The sequence below is a fragment of the Monomorium pharaonis genome, chromosome 6, assembly GCF_013373865.1.
Source record: "Monomorium pharaonis isolate MP-MQ-018 chromosome 6, ASM1337386v2, whole genome shotgun sequence".
Lineage (NCBI taxonomy): Eukaryota > Metazoa > Arthropoda > Insecta > Hymenoptera > Formicidae > Monomorium > Monomorium pharaonis.
In genome coordinates, this window is record NC_050472.1 from 10,684,977 (window position 1) to 10,708,289 (window position 23,313).

Consider the following 23,313-nt stretch of genomic DNA (forward strand, 5'->3'; position numbering starts at 1 on the left):
CGACGCTTCGCGACCACGAAGGTTCCGCGTGCTCCTCCTCGCGCCCGAAGTCCGTTGAAGTCATTTATCGTTAATTAAGGACGCTCGGGCACCGCTGTCCCGCGCCGAACACTTCCCCACGATTGCGGGTGCACAGCCACACGCAACAGTAGAGCCCTGTCCCCTTTCTAATGAATCATTATCGAATTAATTTGGTTAATTAACTTACGCGGTTTATACTAACAGTCTGGGGCTGAGACGCCTCAGAATGAATCTGCAAAAAAAAGGGGTCGCTTCCCTTTGGAGATTTTACGCTTTCTTCGATAATTTGCCTGTAATTAGTGTTTTAGATTAAGCATGCGTGCCATCCGTATGGACCGCATGCTTACGGCGCGTGATACCCTGGGCCCGGCGGCGCGTGAACGTCAGCGCCTAGCTACCAGGCAACACGATTTTCGGCGCGATGCTCCGTATGATCGTAACGGACGGCGCGAATGATTTAGCCGGACGTAACAATGTACAATGTTAAATAAAGTTTTATAATAAATAACATAAATTGAATACATTAATGTAACGTTAGTTAATAACTTCTTCAAGAATTAGAAATCAAAATTTAAAATAAAGTCTACTTTATCTGATACTTAAATTGGTTTGTCAATTGTTCCTAAGCGGTTTTTTTTAATTTATTGTGGTATAATGCATGTTTTGGGTTCCACAATAATTCAAATTCTTTATAATTCATTATTACTTTTATAGTTTTTTCCTCGGTCTACTTTATTATGTATATTAAGGCTATGTTCACTGCTAGTACTGATAATTTATAGTTTACGTAATATATACTATATATTTTCTGTACTGGCAGTGAAAATCTATATTCAGTATCGGAATATAGCTTATTATGTAATTCTTATTACAAACAAAGGCTGTGTTCTAAAATTCACTGTCAGTACTGAAAATTTATATACATAAATATACGTTATATGTAGCATACATTATATAAACTTTAATTTTTAGTCCTGACAAACATCAAAACAATCATTATAACGCACTTATGATTATAATATAGTGATGTAACGAATGTGCGATTTTAGATATTCGCGAATGTGAATGCAAATGCGAATATCTGTTACCGACATTCGCGAATGCAAATGCAAATGCGAATATTGACTTGCACGAACCTGTCGGTTCGGTGCAGCCAGTTGGCCCGCGCGTAAACTGTAGCGCTACAGTAGCAGTGTCTTGCCGGAACGCAGTCATTGTTTACGTCGTTTACAATGTAAATCCTTAAGAATGGCCAACTTTAATAAAAGAAAATTATTGAATTGTCTAATTTTTTTACATTATTTTGTTTTTTTTTTTCCTCTAAAGAGACCAACTTTTACTAAAGTAATATTCGCAAAACATTCGCATATTTTCTGTAAATGCGAATGCGAATGCGAATACTTTGAAATCAGCGAATATTCGCGAATGCGAATGCAAATGTGAATATTCGTTACATCACTATTATAATGTGCGACAATGTTGGTTATGATACCGAAAAGGTATCTACAGCAGCAAACATCAATGAATAGTACGTAACGCGTCCACTTCGCGCATGACCTGTCTTAGATATACCGATATACTCATGAGAGAATCGAGCGTTATACTTTGGCGTATACATTTGCCGAATAACGATATAGAAAGGTCCCGACTAAGGGCGCCAATAGTAGCGTCGCGTAAACAATTGCGAATCAAATGTTTGCGCGCGTAACTATAAATTTAGTTATGAGTGCTAAGTGTTGTAGCTTGTGAAGCATATCCCATAATGTTTGTGCATGATAAGAAATTTAGCAACGGCTGCAACGTTTTTGGCTGCTTGTGCTAATATACGCTTTGAATTCAGCTATTAAACTTTTACGTTACAGTTAGTGTCGTTTTGCTGTAATAGATAGAGTTTAGCTATGATACTAAGGCGGTAGCTGTTAGAACTAACCTGGATTCAGCTAATGAAGTTTAGCTACTATTACGAAGTTATTTTTTTCCGTATGCGGGCAGCGGGACCCGGAGCCGCGAGATGTATTTCCGAACTTACGGTTTCGAAGGGGTCAGGTACGCCGACAGTCGCTGCCCAAGTGCCTAATAACTTTCCATCTGTTGCGCCGCGGGATTAAATTTCTCCGCTATGTGGAGATTCCGCCTCAGCCTTTTGAGCTGGTGAGCCCTTCCAGCCTGGCGTCTCCTGCGCGTTTTTCTCCCCATTTATTGAACTTACCTACTTTAATTTAAAATTTTAGAGGTTTGCAAAATAAAAAGAAAAAAAATAGCGAAAATAAACGGAGAAAGAAAAAAAACAGAAGAAAACAAGTTTTGGCGGAAAGTTTGACGATTAACGCAGGAAATCCGTTACCATGATCGTACATTCGCGTCTCAAGATGAATGCGACGACTTTAAAAACGGCCACTGTGGTCGTGCAAGGCGCTAAAAAATTTTCAAACTATTTGAGTGTTACATCCGGCGTTACAAAGCGCCGCGACGAATGTTATTTATATATGTATATATGTATATTTATAAAATCATGTGCGTAATTGCACCCGTGATCGGGGTGCAAGCCTGGGCTGCTCGTTCGCGCCCAAAATCAAGTACAACCCAGCATACACAGAACATAGCAGCAACATTGCGGCAATGTTATAACATTGTAGCAACATTACAGCAATATTACAAAATTGCCGCAATGTTACTGTAATTGTTCTGTTTGGTGGGAATACTAGCTCTTATTTGTAAGAGGCGCGGTGATAGAGGCGGATGTGTCGCGAGGTAGCGCGCCCTGTGGGCGGTCGTCTCTCAATTTGGAGATGTTTTTTGTTTTTCGGCGAGCAAAATGAGTCAGTCAGAATCTGATCGTGCTGCAAAGCGGCAGCGTGCCCTTACACTCCTTATGTATTTTAGTTACCTAAGTTTCTTTATGTACACACGCTCAGTGAAACATATTGGTTATCGATTCAATTACGCTCTGGGATCATTCTTTGTGTTCACGGACCGCGTGTATGTCCCCGAAACTAGTGTTGCTTAAATTGAGACACATATAACTGTGAGTCCGGAATTGGTTATCCTCTCACCTATTATTGTAAGTATAATTATACCACTGTGTATTTGTATATGATCGGAAACAATAATGTATAAATCGAGATAATACGATGAGATTCCGGTGTTTTCGTGCTCACCGATACAGCGTGATAAAACAGAATCACGCGCTCGGACGCAAGACGCGCGGTTCTTTCTTTCTCTTTTGCTCATCGGGAACAGAGATTACGGGCCTGACTGCGAGACGGAGAGGACCGATTTTCGCTTTGTTTTTATCTTTCCCTTTCTCTCTCGTCTTCCGCTTGGCTCGATCCTTTTATTCCCTTATAATGAGCGAAAAAGGGAATTTTGTTAAAAATTAATAAAGTAAGCGCGTAGCAAATACTGGCTGCACACAAGCCGAATGCTATTAGCGCGCTTGTCGGGGGCGGGATAACGCAAATTTGCCTCCAGAAGGTCGAGGTCTAACATTACGCACGCAAATTCTTACGGGATATAAATAGGAAGTACAGTGTACTTTTGATTAAAGCAGATAATTCTATCTTCGTGACGCAGAATAAAGAAACAAACAGCGTAGATCTTGTTTGGCGTGGAAAGCGTGGAAGTCCCTCCCTCTGCACCTTGGCTACGCATTTTTTGCACCACATGAGTCTGTGAGTTTCTACGCGAAGTGAGGTCCACCCACACCTCCCCCTGCTTACAGAGTAAAACGACGTCCGCACTTGTACTTTGCTACATGGATTTGCAACTTTTTACGCCAAATAAAATCCACGCTGTTTGTTTCTATATTGTTACAGACATACTTTTTGATTTCATATTAAATTGTAGTTGAAAAAGAAAGAAACAGAAAAAATTCGTACCTTGACTAGCAGATCTTTATTTCCGTGCCACTTATTTAGTTGACTCAAAAGTGTTTTTTTATCCATTATTTTCCTTTCCTCTACTATATATGGCCTATCCTGAAAAAATAATATATATTATTTGTTAATTATTTTATTGGTCATAAATCGTATTTAATTCATAACATTGGTATATTTTTTATACTATATTTTTGAAAATATTACTTGGAATATATTTTTTAATATAATATACATTGAAAAAAATTTTTCTAGACGTAAATAAATTTCTTTACTTCTTTATTATTTTCTTTATTTTAATAAATCTGTTTAGTAATTGTAAATAAAACATTTCATTTTAAATAATATTTAGTTAATTATAGAAAATATTTACTTAAAATATTACATTTTTATTTTAAAATATGAAAATTTTAAATCAAGGGTATTTTTTGAAAATTAGTACTCTATTTTTTTTTATTGTAACAATCTGATTTTTTTAATATTAAAATTCTGTTTTAAATAATTTTTCTACTTTAAGAAAGAAATATTTTAATTAAAATAAATAAACATTTTAATTTATTACAAATTGTATTTATATTTATGTAAGTAAATATCTACTTAATAAAAAACTTATCAAATGAAAAACCAAACAAGTCCAGAGAGCTTTTTTTTCTTTTAAACATCCAGAAAAAAATTACTAAAAAAAATAAGTCTTAAATATAATATTATAAAATAAATCAAGGTAAATACAGACAATAATTATAAAATTCTCATAAAAGCCAAACAAGTCCAAAGATCTTTTTCTTTAAACATCCAAAGAAAAATTACCAAAAAAGATAAGTTTTAAATATGATATTACAAAATAAAGAAAAATGCAGACAATAATGATAAAACTCTCATAAAAATCTAACAATTCCAGAGATCTTTTTTCTCTTTTAAACATCCAGAGAAAAATTACCATATTTACCATATGATAAAATAGCAATTTAAATGTAAAGGTTTGTTTCCAAAAAATTTAACTTTATAACCATATATACAATTTTAAAATCATTCATCTTTCACGATTTTTTTTCTATACAATCTATACAATTATATCTATCATTCATTATATATACTGTTGCGTCGAAACGGTCTTAATCTCTCACACTCACTCGCGGAAAAGAAGCTAGGCGATATTTCAATATAACATCAACTTTATTTAAAAGAACGGAAACAGATTTGCGATGCGTCCTCCTCGGCAGTAGTCCGGCACAGCGCAGAACTGAACATCTCTTCTTATTTACAAACAACAAACTCGTTGCTAAACAAATCTTTCCCGGCAACCGGCCAATCGATGTTATCGGTCTTACAGCTGACTGGCGGTGCGAAGTATACCGAGCGACGCGCGTCGCGTAACAATACTATTATATCTATTACTGTGATGAAAAAATTAGGTGAATTTATTTATAAAATGAAAAATCTTTATTTATTCTTCCAAATCAATTTCATCGCCTTTAAAGTACTCCCCGTCCGACACAATACACTTATCCCAACGTTTTTTCGAATCCTTGAAACAGTCAGAGAAGTCTTTTTCCGAGATGGCCTTCAATACTTTCTTTGATTCAGCTTTTATCTCCTCAATCGAGTCGAAACAGTGTCCCCGGAGTGGTCTTTTGAGTTTGTTGAACAGCCAGAAGTCGCGCGGTGCTAAATCAGGCGAATACGGTGGTTGTGGAATGAGATGGATCAAGTTTTTGGCGAAATGTTCTCGAAGAAACAATGCAGTGTGGAATGGTGCATTATCGTGGTGCAAAAACCAAGAATTGTCTGCCCATAATTCTGGCCTCTTGAGGCGAGAATTTAGCTTCACGCAAACGACGCATAACATTCAAATAATATTCCTTGTTAACAGTTTGGCCTGACAGAAGAAATTCATAATGCGATAATCGAAGAAAACTGTCACATGACTAGGGTAATAAAAATGCAAATTAAAAAATAATGCATTACTTATTAATTTTTTAATAAGTAATTATTTCTTTACTTATTAATTATTAAAACAGTAATACGTAATGAAAAAAATCGTATTACTTATTTCAAAAGTAATGCGTAATGAAAAAAATCGCATTAATTATTTCAAAGTAATGCGTAATAAAAAAAATTGCATTAATTATTTCAAAAGTAATGCTTAATTGAGAATCTTCGTATTGGTTATTGAAAAAATATTCTTTAATGAAACCGTAATGCATTACAAAAAGTAATGCATTATTTAGAATCCTGAACATGACCTTGATTTTTGAACGACTTTGGCACGGTTTTTTCAGTCTTTGTTCACCTTTTGCACGATATTTGCTCGATTGGTCGATTGTTTCCGGGTCGTATGCATAGATCCAAGTCTCATCTCCCATAATGATGCGTTTCATGACTTCTTGGTAGTCAAAAATCATTGTTTTACAGATGTCAACGCGAAGCTTTTTTCTCAAAGAATTGAGTGTTTTTGGAACTAATCAAGATTTAACACGTTTGAGACTCGAAACATCTTTTAAAATAGTTTGGGTTGATTCAAATGAAATGCCCGCAGCATCAGCAAGGTCTCTAATTGTCAATCGACAATTTTCGAGCACCAAATCTTTGATTTCCTTAACATGGCTTTCATCGGTAGATGTTGATTGTCGTCCGTGGCGCTATTCGTCTTAAACTCGTTCTTGGGCTTCTTTCAAGTCTTTGTACCACTTGTAAACATTTTTTGCGACATAGCCTTATATATCACCAAAGACCTTCTGCAACATTTTCAATGTTTCCGCGGCAGAATATTCATTTCGCAAACAAAATTTAATGCAAATTCTTTGCTCGACAAAATCAGACATGTTAAAAATCGAAAAACTCACTTTTGTATGTTTACAAAAACACGTGTAACTCTGCAGCAATTAAATATATTGACATGAAACTTTGCATAGATGTCAAAAACAGTACTACCAATCCACAAAAAAATAATTTCATGATTTTATAGTACCCGCAAAGTTTAAATAAAAAATTTACCTTATTTTTTGATCACGGTAGTATTATTCACAATCTATCATTCATTGCTGTCACTTGCGAGTTGACATTACATTACATTTATCTTTCGCAACACGAAGTAAGCGCAGCGAGAGGACCAATCGACATTACGGAAAAAAGGCAACAGTACTTTCAAGACTTTCAAGTATCGATAGCCATCTCTATTTTAAAATAGGAAAATAATGAAAAATATATTAACTTACTCAATCCCGGGTAGATGAAATTGCGCCTTCGCACTTACTCACACTTACCGGGCAGCTATCTTTGAAGACTGCCCGATCGGAACTTTTTTTTTATTTTTCAATAAAATTCGATCACAGTACCCAGGGTCTCAGCCTATAACCTGTATATACCATGAGAAAATAACAATGAAGCATAAGGATTTACAATAGGATTAGAGCTTTATGTCCAAAGTATAAGTATTGGGAAAAATTTACAAAAAAAAAGAGCCGAGAGCAGTCCGATAAAGGCATATATGCCAAAAGAAATGAAACTGAAACAGATGAAAAGCTAAAAATGAATAGTTAGAGCCGGAAGTTGACTTCTTTCATTTAGTGAGTGAGATACATTAGAAGTAGTTTGGAGTTGCGGTAAGAGGTTCAGAAGAATACAAGATCACTAAGTATGACAATACATAAAATTTAGATAGGTGTTACGTCCGGCGGGGTTTTAGGGAGCGTACGAGCGGAATAATAAGGAGAACGAACGAAAACGGATATTAATTTAATTTATTTATTTCCGGTAACACCAGTCTTATTCGGGCCGGGATAACAGTGTCCGACCTTACTGGCCTAATTTCGAGTATTACGGGCCCTCGATAGCCCGATTGAAAAGGAGTGCCTTGGCCGAAGGGCACGTTAGTCGCGTCGGCCGTAGATGGCCCGGCATCGGGGGCAGCCTCTCCGGGAGGCGGCGTTGGCGGTTTTGGCGGCGTTGGCGCGCGAGCCGAAAAAAGCTCCCGATGCGCAAGCAAATCTCAATCTCCCCTCTCCAAGACACTATAGCGGTTACCTACTTGGGGAGAAAGAAAAAGAACCCAAGAGAGAGAGAAAGAGGGTCAACGTCCGATCCCTCTGAGGTAGCGCGCAAGGCGCGCCCACGCAGGGGGAACCGGAGTGGCTGCGCTATCGGGGAAGACGCGCGGACGTCGCGAGTCCTCCCGATGCGCAAGCAATCTCACTCTCCTCCGTAGAACTCTTCACTAGGCAAAGAGAAAAAAAAGAAAGGGGGGGGAGAAACCCCCAAAAAAATGAATCGCTCAAAATTCGAATTAATCACTCACTTTATATATAGAACAAAGGGGAACAGCGCTGAACTCTAGCACCTTTACACACGTTTTCGCACACTTGCTCGCAATCGGATCTATATAATGATAATATATATAAAAAAAAAGAAAACGTAAGAGAGGGTTAGGTGCGGAAGTTGCCGCCTCGATTCACACAGATTGAGTATAAACTACAGAAATAATCAAAAATCCGAAATTCACTATTTTAATTGTCACTCGAACGGCTAAGTCCGGAGTATAATCTCGCGGAAATAATCAAAAATCCGAAATTCACTATTTTAATTGTCACTCAAACGGCTAAGTCCGGAGTATGATCTCGCGGAAATAATCTAAGTCCGAACTTCGCGATTTGATTTCACTCTCGAACGGCTAAGTCCGTGATCACGATTTCAATTCTCGCAGAAATATTCTAAGTCCGAAAAGCAACTCTAATAATGACACGCTACGTACTCTCCGTCAGAATCGAGAAGGCAAAATCCGGGTTTCGCCCGAAAATCTCGCCTTATATACTTCAAAGTGAGGGTAATCGGAGGTGAAGAGCTATGAGCGGCGGGTCGTAAATTACCCGACGCCTGTCAATTATTTCCGCAATTAGTCAATTTTTATGTTTGATTCTACTTCCGTCGGATGGGATTCCGTTCTCGCGCTCATATTCTCCACTTGCGCGGAGCGGGACTATCGCCCACTCTTTTTAATCGAACGAATTCCTAACCCCAGTTTTTCACTACGGACCTCGGGATACGACGCTTAGCGACCACGGAGGTTCTGCGTGCTCCTCATCGCGCCCGGAGTCCGCTGGAGTTATTTATCGCTAATTAAGGACGCTCGGCCATCGCCGCCCCGCGCCGAATACTTCCCCACGATCGCGGGTGCACAGCCACGCGCAACAGTAGAGTCCCGTCTCCTCTCTAACAAATCATTATCAAGTTAATTTAATTAATTAACTTATGCGGTTTATTTTATCAGTCTGAGGCTGAGGTGCCTCAGAATGAATCTCCCAAAAAAAAGGGGTCGCTTCCCTTTGGAGATTTTTCGTTTCCCTCGGTAATTTGCTCATAATTAGCGTTTTATATTAAGCATGCGTGCCATCCGTATGGACCGCATGCTTACAGCGCGTGATGCCCTGAGCCCGGCGTGAACGCTAGCGCCTAACTACCAGGCAACACGATTTTTCGGCGCGGTGCTCCGCATGCTCGTAACGGACGGTGAGAATGATTTAACCGGACGTAACATAGGTAAGAATTAAAATAAATAAATAAATAAATAATACTTAAATTATCAACCAGCGTAAGTTACGGTAACAAATTACACAGATCACTGTAAAGAAAAGATTTTTGGAATAGACGAAGAGTGTATTTTTAATAGGATTCCTAATTTTCATGTTACAGAGAACTTTTCTGTTGATCCCATGCACATGCACGATCTTCTAGTTTAGACGGTGTATGTCGTTATGATATTGAGAAAATGTTAAAGAATTTTATCGTAACGAATCGACTATTTACGCTAAAAGTTTTTAATGAAAAACTTCGATATTTTAATAAAACTTTTTTTGGTGAAAATATTTCTGTAATAACGCAAAATTTAATAGAAAAAGAGTATTTGATTATTTCATCTTCCGAAATAAAATACCTTGTTTTAAATCTTTGTTTAATTATTGGAGACATTATTCCAGTCAATAACGTTATCTGGGCATTATATTTAATTTTACGACAGATGGTATGTATTGCTTTTTTACATGCCGTAAATAGACAGACTATTGATTTATTGGAAGTACTTATTTTTGAATATCTTTCGTTACACGGCAAATTATTTCCTAATTCATTAAAATACAAACACCATAATTTTCTGCATTACGCAAGAATTATGCGCACATACACTAAAAAAATTATTTTCTTAATTGCAACCAAAATATTTGGTACATACGTTTTGGTTGGTAGTATAAAACGTTTTGGTTATACTAACCAAATTTATTATACAGAAAACAAAATTCAAAAATTTGTTTTAGTTAACTCAACCAAATTATTTGCTTAATTTCGTTAATAAAAAAACAATGTTATTTTTAATAGAATTATTTATTTTATTGTATATTATATATAAATAATAAACATTTTTTATGTTTATTAATATATAGGGTGTCCCAACGCACATGGGTCAATGCTCGTAAAAAAGTAAAAGGGATCGAGATGAACATAAAAGTCGATCCAATATTGTCTTGGGTTAGGTCCACCAATAATCGTGATATTAACGTATGGAGTCTACAAATAATCAAATTAATTTCTATCGTAATTGTAAACAGTAAATAATAAAAGCTTATCATACATTTACGATAGATTTTTTTCCGTGTTATGGCTCAAGCGGATCAAGCTCTTTCCTCCACGCGTTCTCATTCGCATAATTTGAACAATTAATATCTCGATTATTAGTGAATTTAACTCAAGACCTAACCCAAGACAATATTGGACTTTTATATTCGTCTCGATCCCTTTTATCTTTTTACGAGCGTTGACCAATGTTTTGGAACATCCTGTATAACACAATTTATAAAAGTAAACTGTGTCTACAATTAACTGAAAAATATAATTATGTTAGTCTTTAAATTCCACAAAGTTTAATTTGCGAGAAATTTTTTTTTAATTATTTATAATTTGAAAATTATTAATGTCTTAATTAATTTTCGCAAAAGAAAATATTTTTTTTAACTAACAAAATATTTCTCTAAAGTTCGACAGTTAGGTCCATTTCTACCAATGTAAATTAACTTTAATCTTGGTTTAATTTATTTGTTATCTTATTCTAATTCCAAAAATTAAAAAAAGATCAAAAGTAAGTTAAACGGAGATTGAAGTTAATTTATGTTGGCAGAAACAAACCTTTAGTCAGTCAAAAAGATTTTGATGTTGCATTCTTTGCGGCAGCTGTTTACAATAGGCAACGACCAATAGTGAGTTTTCACGCATGTGCCCTTTTATGCGTACGCACCTCGCGTCGCGTCATATCGAACATGATCGAACAAGTTGTAGTCGGTAGTGGGCACATGGCACATGGTCGCTGATGATCGCCGCGTCGCTACGCAGCATCTCTATGTTCAAGATTTAGTACATATTTACTATCTCCTTTTGAAATAATCTACCTTGCATATTTTTGTGTCTAAAAATTGTGAAGTAAAAATAACGTGGTATAATGAGTGAGGATCGAAAATTCGTCAAAGAAAAACTAAGTGAATGGAATTTATCGAAATGGTGGGATCGATTTGTTGGTAAGTACACAGAATATATATTTTTAATAAATACGATATTTACGTTTATTTTATGTGTTAAATTTTATTATGACAATAACCAGATATTGATATTTTTTTTATTTAGCCGGCCATATATTTAGTATGTTATTTTATCATTAAAAATTATATACATATATTATATTAGAATATTTAGAATTTTTTAGTCTGTTGCTGGGCAGAACTATGAAAGTGAAATAACTGAATTACAATTAAATCGTTTTTATCTAACGAATAATGTATACACTGTACAATTGTTGGTTAGACATCGTATGAAAAATAATTTCGTAACTGCACTGTTATGCTCTCAAAATTTTACACTTAGCTAGCAACGGAGAAAAAATGTATTATACAATTTTATTGATTTAGAATTTATGAAAAATTTATTACATGATCGATATGATTTTATTATAATTGAAAGGAGTTAAGATTAGAGATCGTCAAATAATAATAAATTCTTTACTTCTTACATTTATGTCTTATAGAGGAGGACATTGATAAAGATACTTTTCTAAAAATAAACAAAAATGAAGTAGCACGATTAATCACAACAATTGGAGGAGTTCGCTCTTTTCTAGAAAAAAGAAAACAATTGATAGACATTAAAATTAGTAAGATAATAAAATTTTGTTTTTCAAGATTTTTAAGAAATTTATTTGAAAATGTAATATTTTGCTATTTTTACAGAAGGAACTGCGTGAAGAAACAAAAAGCAAATTTTCACAATGCAGTAGTAATGATGTACAACCTTCGGTATGTATAATGTACTTTTATTTAAAAAAAAAGATTTGTTACATATTGTATACTTTTTCGGTATATATATAAAAAATAATGTATAAATTAAGTTTTTCTTTTAAATATAAATAATAAAATAAAACAAATTATAAGACAAATTAATAAAATATAGAGTCATGCAATATAAAATATGATTAATAAAAAAACAATATATTCATCAAGGCTTTTGTTCTATTTTGATAGACATCGTATGCATCGAAAAATTCTCCAATAGATGAATCATTAAATACAACATTAACTGAAGACTTTGATTATGGTCATAACACTGACAAACAGAGTACATCAAATAATTCATCAGATGTATTTGTATCAAATTTTTTTATTTTGTTATAAATAAGATATTTTTTATAGTAAAATAAAATAAAAGTAAAACTTTGTAACAAAATAAAAATAAAAATAAATTTTCTACCAAAAATACGGGTGTTCAGTAAAATACTTTTATTTCAGACAAGAAAACATTTTGATTGTTGATACTAAACATTTTGGTTGTCGATAACTAAATATTTCAGGCAAAAAAACATTTTGGTTGTTAATACTAAGCATTTTGGTTGTCGATAATTAAATGTATTTCAGACAAAAAAACATTTTGGTTGCCGGTACTAAAATTTTGGTTGTCAATACTAAATAAAAAGAACCAAATTTTTTTGTTAGGACAACAAAATATTTGTTTGTTCCTATTTTTACCAAATTATTTGGTTTAGTCTACCAAATTTTGGTTATGTCAAGAAAATTATTTTTTTAGTGTATGGAAACCTCTAAAAAACATGACATATACACGATTTGAAGCTAAACACTTGCAAATTAAAGAAAACAGTAAGACATGTAAAACGCGAGTAAATCCTTTATTTACACTAACAATAAGTATAAAACATCAACTGCAACTATGCTATAGATTTCTGTGCAACCAAGGTTTTACAGATGATATTTCTATTGGCGCTAGTGTTTCGAAATTGCATTTAATGAGTAATTATGACTGTTTACGAAACCTTTTACCTCATGATTCTTTAAAAGATTATAAATGTATAACATGGATAATAATAAATGGGAATAAATATGATTTAAATTCTATAATATGTATAAGTAACGATAATGAACTTGCCAAAGTTAAGCATACTGTTATAAGTCTATTAAAGGAAGTTTTTTTTTATATATTACACTGATAACCAGTCTGTCATAAACGTCATTTTTGTTCGTTTGAAATATATGAGACGCAGAAATGGGGTTTTGTTTCTCAGAAAGATCTCAGGGATTGTACCGTTTACTATGTTAAAGTTATACCAGATGAAAAACATTATATTCCTCTATACTTTTAAGATAAAGTACTAAGCCATTTGCCTCATATATGTTTTTTATGTAACGTGTTAAAATTTCAAGATTGGATTTGCTATTTTCTCCGCAGTTTTATTATTTAGAATACTTGAAATTTTAATTAGGAACTATAGTTGCATAAAATGTGATTACATATGTTGTATGTTATTAATATATATATATATAAAATACATTGAATTATTTTACAAATATAAAAAATTTTTTTAATTTTTCCGTGATATTTCAAAAACATCTTTTTTGTTTTGTTTTACATGCACTGAGAAAAAAAAGTAATTGATACAACAAAATTTTTTAGTTGCGGGCTGCCAACAAAAGATATATTCAATGCAACAATATATGGTATTGCAATATAAATATATAATCCAATCAACGTTATTGCACTTGCATTAACAGCAAATATTATTGTATTAAGTATATCTTTTGTTGGCAGCCCGCAACTAAACATTTTGTTGAATCAATTACTTTTTTTCTCAGTGTGTGTATTTGTAATTGTTAACATAGCTTATGAAGGAGTGAAAAGGAATATCTTTGCGTATTACCTTTTCTTGTAAATGCGGGCGCACGTTTGTACGTAATAAATGTTACTATAAAATTTTCGAGAAAGTAGTTGTAATATTAAAATCTACTTGGCACTTAACGTATTAATGTAATTTTAAAATTATGTTAAATATACGAAATATATATAGATGGCATTAAAAATAATTGTATTTTATTTCTTTGTATGAAATATGTCCTTTACAACCTAGTTCTATTTAGCAACACACTAAAGCTATATTTGTTGATCTTAAATTAAAAATTTACGTTAATACTAGTACATATTTTCTTTGCTTTTTACAGACTTTTTTTCTTTCTCAATGATTCATTTTATTCATTGTTCTTATTTGTTTCCTTATTTCTGGTAGATATTTCTTTATCCCAACGAAATATTTTTTTGTAACCAAGACTATTCAACGCTTATAAATAAGCATTTAGTTACCTCTAGTAAATATCTGCATTGATAATAGTTAATATAATTTAATTTAAAGCAATATTTCCTTTATTTTAGCAATATTTTAAAGCATATTTCCTTTAATTTATGAAATATATTTTTTTTGTAGCCGGCGCCCAATCAACATATTAAAAAAAATATTTAGTTGAAAGTAGTAAATATTTGCATTGATAGAAGTAAATATTTTTTCACCTTAACCAAATATTTGCTTCATTCTACGAAATATTTTTTTCGTAGTCGGTACTCATTTGACATATCTAAATAAATATTTAGTTGATTATAGTAAATATTTGCATTGGTAGAAGTAAATATTTCTTCACTTAAAGCTAATATTTCCTTCAATTGTTACGTCCGGCGGGGCCAAGGATCGAATTGTTTGGTTTTATCTATTTAGTTTACTATGATTATTTCTTATTCTTTGCTCCGCCGAGCGGAAACGGAGAGAGATCGCGAGGAACAGCGGGTAAGAGAAAAAAAAAGATAAATTCTGGCGGATTCTTTTATTTGACTGATTTAATTGAATTCCACTATAGAAATGGTGGCCTTGATGACCGTGTCGGCGGCGACCATCCTGTCATCAATAATAGTGGGCTTTTGGTAGCCCGCGCGCGGTGAGAGTCCGTGAATGGTACTCCCGTGGATATAGGCAGGGCCCGGAACAGTCATTGGCAGAAAGAGTTCACGCGGTGAAGGCAAGGGCTGAAGCGGGGGTGCCGTCAGGGCTACCGGCAGCGGTCGGTCGAAAACACGGGGGTCAAACTCCCTGTGTTCCACCAGCTCGGCGTACAGCCGCCTCAGCTGGACCTTCCTACCGCCGCGCCTAGATCTTCCCATCTGCGGGGAAGAATGCCATTTCTTTGATTCTCTCAATTTATTTTATGTTTTCTACTCGGAAGTAAATTTCGCGATGGTTAACTCGTTGGTGAGAATTTAATTTCGCGTGTATACTAGCGGGTGGCACGACCGATAGGTGCTTCGCGCGACGAATTCTAGCGCTGGGTTTACTAGGAAGCGTGGACAGAGTGCGGATCGAAGGACATATACCTCGCACCATGAATTTGGGTGGAGGCGCCTAGTAAAGTAGCGGCACCGTATTCGGCGTCCGCTCCGGTGCTGTCGGTTTGTCGAAACGCGAACGCGCGCCGACTATCCCGCGCCCACGCTAAAGTCTTCCAACTTTCGCAGGGCCGGTTGACGGGGAAGGGTGTACACTTTACAGCGCGCACCTTCCCGCACCGTTGGCTGGCTGTCCTCGAAGGGATAGGAGGGCGACAGAAAGAGATAAGCGAATGTGGCTGGCGATCCTCCCGATTGCCGCGAGAGAACGCGAACGCGCTCACTCTGCGTGTGACGGGGGCCGCTGAGTTCCTTGCGGAACTACAGCTCAGCGCCAAGTTCGCAACTCTCACTGTCTGTGAGAGGAAGTAAAGTTTCCCGAGGGATCAAAGCACCACCACTATCGCACAACACTCCACGCTGAGCGAACGGAACGCACACACAAAAAAAAAGGAAAAAAGAAAGAAACCTGCTTGTCACGAATATAATTGCTTTAATTAAAACAAAAAAAAGGAGAGAATTAGCACCTTTACACTCGTCGATTTCACACGTCGGTTGCACTCGCACGCACGCTCGATCGCGGTGATCGGAAATCGCTATCTGTAATATACGGAACGTATTAATAGGGCGAGAGAGAAATTGCCTTCTCTGGTGTTATAATTTATTCGATAATTGAATGTATGCCAAGTTCTTTTGTTTGACACGAGAAAATATTCTAAGTCATTAAATCGAAAAATATTCTAAGTCTTTAAGTTGAAAATTATTCTAAGTTTTAAATCGAAAAATATTCTAAGTCTTTAAATTGAAAATTATTCTAAGTCTTTAAATTGACAGAATATTCTAAGTTCTTAACGCGAAAAAATAGGAACTATGTCCAACGACCTTTCGGCGCGAGACGAGGAGGCAAAATCTCTAAATCTGCGCGAAATCTGCGCCTTTTATACTCCCAACCGAGGGAGTTCGGGGGTGAAGAGCGTGGAAAGGGGGGCAGTAAATCATCTAGTGCCTGTCACGTAATTTGGCAATTAGTGAATTACCGGATACGGCTCTATGGTCACTAGATGAATTACCGCCTCCCCATTCACAATTTTTGGTCGCGGGGTGTGTGACTGTCCCACGTTCCCTGCAATCGCCTGCATTCTTTACTCGAGTTTTTACGAGTGGAGTTAGGATAGCGAGATTCTGGATCAGCATGCACCTCCGCGTGTTCGATCTCTTTTAATTCGCTTATCAATCAATTAAGGGCGTTGGGTCCCCAATATCCAACCCCGAACGGTCCCGCGTAGGCATGGCTACGTCGGCGCCAGCGGGAACGTTCGCCAGTTTCTTTTTTAGTGGGTTAATTACCTTGTCCCGTTAATTGACCGATTTACGCGATTTCTACTAAATGCACAGGTTTGAGGCGCCTCAGGGGGAAGCTGGCTAGGGGGAGGATTACTCCCCTTTTCGTGTCTTAACGATTTTTAGCGCGGTTCATCAAAAGTTATATCTTTTAATTAGATTGTACGTGCCGATCGAGTGGCCCGCACGTTCGCAGCGCGTGATCGCTCGAGCCCGGCACCGAGAGCGCGTGAATCTGCCGGCGTGCGCGTTGTCCTGGCAACGCGTCATCGCAGGCCGCGATCCTTGCCTGGATCGTGACGGCCGGCTCAAAAATCTCAGCCGGACGTAACACAATCTACAAAATGTTTCTTTCGTAGCCGATGCCCAATCAACTTATTTATGTAAATATTTGGTTGATTCTAATTAATATCCGCGTTGATGTTGGTAAATATTTTTTTGATTTTTGAAAATAAATATTTCATTTAAGTAATTATCGTTGCTAGAATCTAGTAAATATGTTCCAAGAATCATTCAAAGAAATAATTTTCTTGGAACAATTAAATTTTTTTTTTTTTAAAGAAATTTTTTTCTCAGTGTAGGAAAAAATTGAATTCTATAAGTTTATTGTTTAAATTGGTGGCATTCCACAAGCACATTTTAATTAGTCTGTTTTATATCGACATTGTGAGCATTTAAATTAAATTAGCTGCTTCTATAAATGCCTGAAGTTTTTTAAAATTGTCCTAACAATAAGCCAATTTGGCATTAAGATTTTTAATAATTGACAACATATTTTTAACATTAACAGTCTGATTCAGTTTGCGAATTTTAACCAATAACAAATTGAATTCTATAAAATCATTGTTATTTGAATTCATGTGAGCATCAGAATGATTGCTATGAGCGTTTTTAAGAGCACCAGTATATGTTTTGCTTGAATTAAAATGTGCTTGTGAAGCGCAATACAAGTCATAAGCTATAGAGTTCGGATCAGATGAAAAGCCCGTATCCATTTGAGTAAAGTTTAAAGGAGGAGAAGATTTGTTTGAACCAAGCAATTTGTGTATAACAATTTTTTGATAGCTTGCATTAAGAAAGTTCGGATGAGCAGGAGCATACAATCTAAACGATTTTTGTTTGGGTGAACGTTTTTTTATATGTTTAGTATATGAAGGACATTCTGTATAATTTGCCGGGTGATCTCCGGTGCAATTACAGCACTTAGCTGGTACGTCTGAAGACTTATCACATTCATATGTGAAATGATTTTATGCACATTTCACACATTTTGGCGATTTATAACAGTTGATTGAGGTATGCTCGAAGGCTTGACATCTGAAGCACTGTATAGCTGAGCGATTGTTAATAAATTTCTCCCAGTAAACATGCATGTTGAGAAAATATTGTATTTTTCTAAGTTGCGTAAAATTATGTTTAGCACTCAAATTTATTTTATATATAGCATAATAAGTTAAATTGGGATTAATGAGTGAGCAATTATTGACTAAGAATCCCATAGTTTTAAGTTCTTGTTTAATGGTGTCAATAGATAATACAGGTAAACCCTTTAAGACTACAGTGATACTTTTCTCATCCGGGAGAGAGTAAGTATAAAATTTACATCCTTTACATATAGCAAATGTTTTAAAATCAGTAAAATCTTTAACGGAATTGAATTGTAATTTAATTTGATTATTTAGATATTTTATATAAAAATTATTTCTAATGCTGTTTTTGACAATCTGTGAAAAGGTGGAGTAGTTATATATCTTAGAGGCTAAATATACGGGAGGTAATTTAAAATCTCGACGGTTAGAATTTTGAATATTACTTTGATGTTGAAAGCTGTTTGTAAGCCCATGCTCATCCGTATTGTCAATAACATTGTGATTACTTACATTTGAGTTATTGAAGTCGAAAGAATCCTCGTCGTCCTGTACTATGTGTTGCGAGAAGCAGTCAAATATATTATAAAAAGTAAATTTCTTCAGTGAGTTATTCTCAGAACGTGGAATTTTGTCATGAAATAAGGCGTGCGAAGGTTCGGGGAGGTTCCTTCACTGCTCTCGTCTTATTCTTACTTGATCTACCTACTCACTACAGAAAACGTCCGAACAGCACAAAAGCCCATAACAGACTGCCCGATCGGAACTGATCGCTCTCTCTTATCACTCAAGAGAGCTCTCCCACCCAGCGACGACAGGCAGTGGAGTCCACCTTGCATGGGTGGAGCCTAGCCTCCCACCATCGATATGTAGAATGGTATGTTTGACGCAGTGGAAGGAAAGCCGGGTGAATAGAGTGAGAGGCAAGATAGGTTGCAATCTCTTCCGTTTCTTTTTAGTAAATTCAATTAGTTCGTATTGAACTACGCAATCTATCTTGCTTCTCATTCGCCCGGCTTTCCCTTCCACTGTGTCAAGCGGTCCATTCACACATCATAAATGTAAAACTGATGTGATATTGACAAAAGATTATAAAATTTTATTTTTATCTTATTATTAGTCTTTTGTTTGAATTAGAATTTATTTTCTGTTAATGTTGCAAGGGAAAGGAACGAACAACACATTGATTCTCTTATCATACACTATAATGCATTATGCAAAATTCTGTACTTCCGTCTTTAAGAAGTGGCTGTCCGAGTGTATAATGTACCATTATTTATTCTATTGGCATATCATTTGTTACTTTGTATAATTTAAAGTGATAAAATTTAATAAAAAAACGCAAAGAACAATATTAGAAATTATCGATTTTCGGCCCCACTTGCAAATGAATAAAACCTGTTCCATATGATTCTTAGACCCATATACAGTAAGAAAATACAGCTTAGAAAGCGGGAAATCATGGGGAAAACTTTTGCCGAGCAAATTTGTATGTCAATAATGACTTTGCAGGAAAAAAAAAGCTCAGGTGCCGATGACAGTCGCATCGTATTTGCGCTGGCGCATATACATATAATATTAACAATTAAGCATACAGTCAGTACTTGGTTAAGTTAACAATGCCATAGGAACAAAAAAATTGATTTGTAAACTATGTAAATAAACTTTTTCGGTCATAAAACAAGTACATAAATTAATAAGTAAATAAACTGGGCATTAGACTCGTAAAGGATACCCTCCTGAGTGACCTTCAAAAGATATTAGCCGTCGCTCGTAATTCGTTAAAAAGTTATTAACAAAAAAAGTTGCATAAATACTTTTGTTTAAAACAGATAATATTTTGCATCGAACTATTTGTGCTTTTGATTGAAAGAGAATGAATATATTCTCAGAAAACGCGTGGGCGGGGAAGGGGCGGAGCCCCCTCTCCGTAATTTTTCCTAACTTTAACCCACCAATTTTATGTCGCTATTTGGTTAATGCGAAAACATTAAAAACGAACAGCGTGGAAAGTTGCAAACCTATGTGGTACAAGCGTGGACGTTGTTTACTTTAAGCTTTGATCATGTATCATATTTATGAAACTTGAATCAAAAAGGGTAGACCTCGCTTTGCAGGTTTATGTTTATGTTTGTACCTACAAAGGTTTATGTTCGCAGATTACATTACATCAATACGTATTGAGTATTTAGTCCACAGAAATACTTTAGTCAGTGAACATTATAGAGAAAGATTTCATAATGCGTTTGCACAAGTTTATTAATATTTCATGTAACTTTGAATTTATGTGGAATTATTTGTGCGAAAAAAGTAGTTCATGAAAAAATAAGGTGTCCAAAATGTAAAAACAAAATACAGCTGTACAATATTTCGGAAAATCATATTTTTCATTGTATGCAAAAATATTATAAAGTTATTAAAAGTCGAAAACAAAGAATAACTTGTAATTTTAAAGTTAGTGCACTTCATGGAACATGATTCAATCAAGCAAATATGGTCATTAGGACTGAATTCCCCCTATTCGGCATTTTTACCGTTTTATCTTATAAGTACTGTGTTTGTATGTCGGTATGTTTGCGAACTACTCCGTCATTTGTGATCCTCTTGCAACCTGTCTCAAAATTTTCCAAATTTTTCAAGAATGGCTGTCATAGATTCGATTTTTAATATACAGGTTGTTTCGAAAAAGCATTTTTTTTTTTTTCAAAAATTGCAGTCATTATTTTTAAAACATTCTGTATTTTCGCGAAAGTATTTTTGATCCAGTTTTGTAAATTTTTAAATATATGTTGTTCTGTAGCAAGTGGATAGGTCTAGAAATGACTACGTAATACCGGATGTCTGTGTGTCTGTATGTCCGCGAACTATATCCGAGGCAGCCGCTCACAACAGGAGAAGGGAAGTCAAACCTGATGGGTAAACTGGCACCAGCCTAGAAGCGAAGGGCCAAGGGAGTCCCACACAACCAGGCAGGACGGTATTCCAGCCGAGTGTGTGTAAACACATTTCCCCCTGCCCTCGCAAAAAAAAGGAACATAGGAGACCGCATGAAGTGTCTGCTCATGGAGAGGCGAGGACCACATCCCAGAGACGGAGGATGCGTTCAGTTAAAAGGCGAGAAGCTGCATGCAGCCGAGAGGGAAGCGCGAAAATTCGATCACCGTGCCTAGGATTCACCAGCAAGTAGCGACAACGCACGTCACGCGTTGCGCGCATATCGAGTCGGAAAATCGCAGCCAATAAGGGTCCGGCTTATCATAGGCAAAGTGAGGCGCGTCGCCGAGCGACCCCCGCAGGATCAAGGATTGAACACTCTGGTTCTGGCGGAAGTCGGTGCATACGTTATCGATTCCGAGCTACTGGAGATTGTAAGAGGACGCAGGAGCCGGAGTATCCCGATCCGAAAAAGCCTGAAGAGGAGGAATCACCTCTATGAAACGAGCGTCACTGAATTGTAAAGCCACCAATTTTGCGATTAGGCGAGCCGCGAAAAATCACGGATTTATTAGTCTTTCCGTCGTTAACGTAGTCACATAGAGCTCGCGAATTTTCTGCAATTTCGTCGCCTCGCGCGATCACGCCCGCCCGCGTGGATTCGATACTTTCCGTTTTTTTCGTTGTGTTTGCGTTGTGTACTTGTCCCGATCCGCAGCCGAGTCATTCTTGTAATTGTACCGTACTCGTATCGCGAACTCTTGCGCGATTGCGTTTTCGTCAAAATAAATGTATTCGTCTCTTATCGCCTCCCTAGCGAGCGAGTAGTAATTGTCGCGCATATTATTCGCGGGATATTATATTGTACGACAGAGCACGAGTCCGTCGCGTGTTGCGCGGGCTTCGAGATATTGTTCGTCCCGATCGCCCTTGGTGAGACCGTCATCTTATCAGGAATTCGGCGCTTACCAACGACGCATAGTAAAATATAAACGAGCCGAAGAATCTCCGCGTAAGTGAAATAACACTTCTGATAATTATCCCGTGTTCGAGAGATCTGATTTTGAGCGACCGCCTGCTCGTCGCGCGCGTGAATTATGGTCGCCGCTCGATCGAGCGTCAAGAGCCAGTAATTATCTGTAACGTGAAATATACTTGTTACTCTTGTTCGTTTTATTAATATTGTGTTCACGATACTTCTCTCACTTTCCTGATTCCATCCGTCCGCACTGAATCTCCCCTTCTATCACTTTTAGGGCTGGGTAGCTAGGTGTCAAAGCCGCCGACGCGACGCGCGACGCCTTGGTCGCCTACGAGGCCTGCCCTTTTTCTGCAACTTTATTAATTAAGAGTAATTTCTCGCGATATGCAAAGAGAATGGTACGCTTAATGTACCTGGCGCCCACTTTTGTATCTTAGCGACACCACGAAAACACGGTCGCCCCGACATTCGGGCGGGGCACGGCCGCGATCAGGGATGGAGGCAAAATTGGCCGTCATTCACGAGCAATCTTACAAGTGTTAATGTAAGTTATAACTCACAGTGAAGTATTTTTAATATTGTTACGTCCGGCGGGGTTAGGATCGCGTAATGTTGTATTTTATTTCAATAATGTGTACTTTTTTTCGTTTTTTTATTCATTCGCGGTGTCACGCAAGAATGCCGTTCGTTAAAAATAATATAAATTTATGATTTAAAATAAAGGTGTGTCAGTAAAAGTAGGAAATCGCGGATTAAACAACGGACGACGCTGTCGACCGGTGCTTTACGCGGCGCTTAACACTTTATTCGGGGGATGCTGGAACGCCAAAAGAGCGCGGACTGGAGGAGAGCGGGAGACGTATACCTGCCACCGTACACGAAGGTCGAGGCGCCTGGGAAGAGAAGAGGGAGAGAGAGAGAGAGAGAGAGAGAGAGAGAGAGAGAGAGAGAGAGAGAGAGAGAGAGAGAGAAAGGGAGAGAGAGAGAGAGCGATTGCCAAGCCTTACACACTCCGAGATAACACCAATGCGCGTTTGCTCAGAAGGGGTAGGAG

At 36.5% G+C, this 23,313-nt stretch overlaps 1 long non-coding RNA gene across 1 annotated transcript; it reads right to left on the reverse strand.

Annotated features, from left to right (window-relative positions):
* Positions 1-1,327: 1,327 nt before the first annotated feature.
* Positions 1,328-20,645, reverse strand: LOC118645970. Its single transcript, XR_004963600.1, has 3 exons — positions 18,857-20,645; positions 7,112-7,251; positions 1,328-3,998 (listed from the first exon to the last, which is right to left on the reverse strand). It is a non-coding gene; the product is annotated as an uncharacterized LOC118645970 (long non-coding RNA).
* Between the last annotated feature and the right edge of the window lie 2,668 nt (positions 20,646-23,313).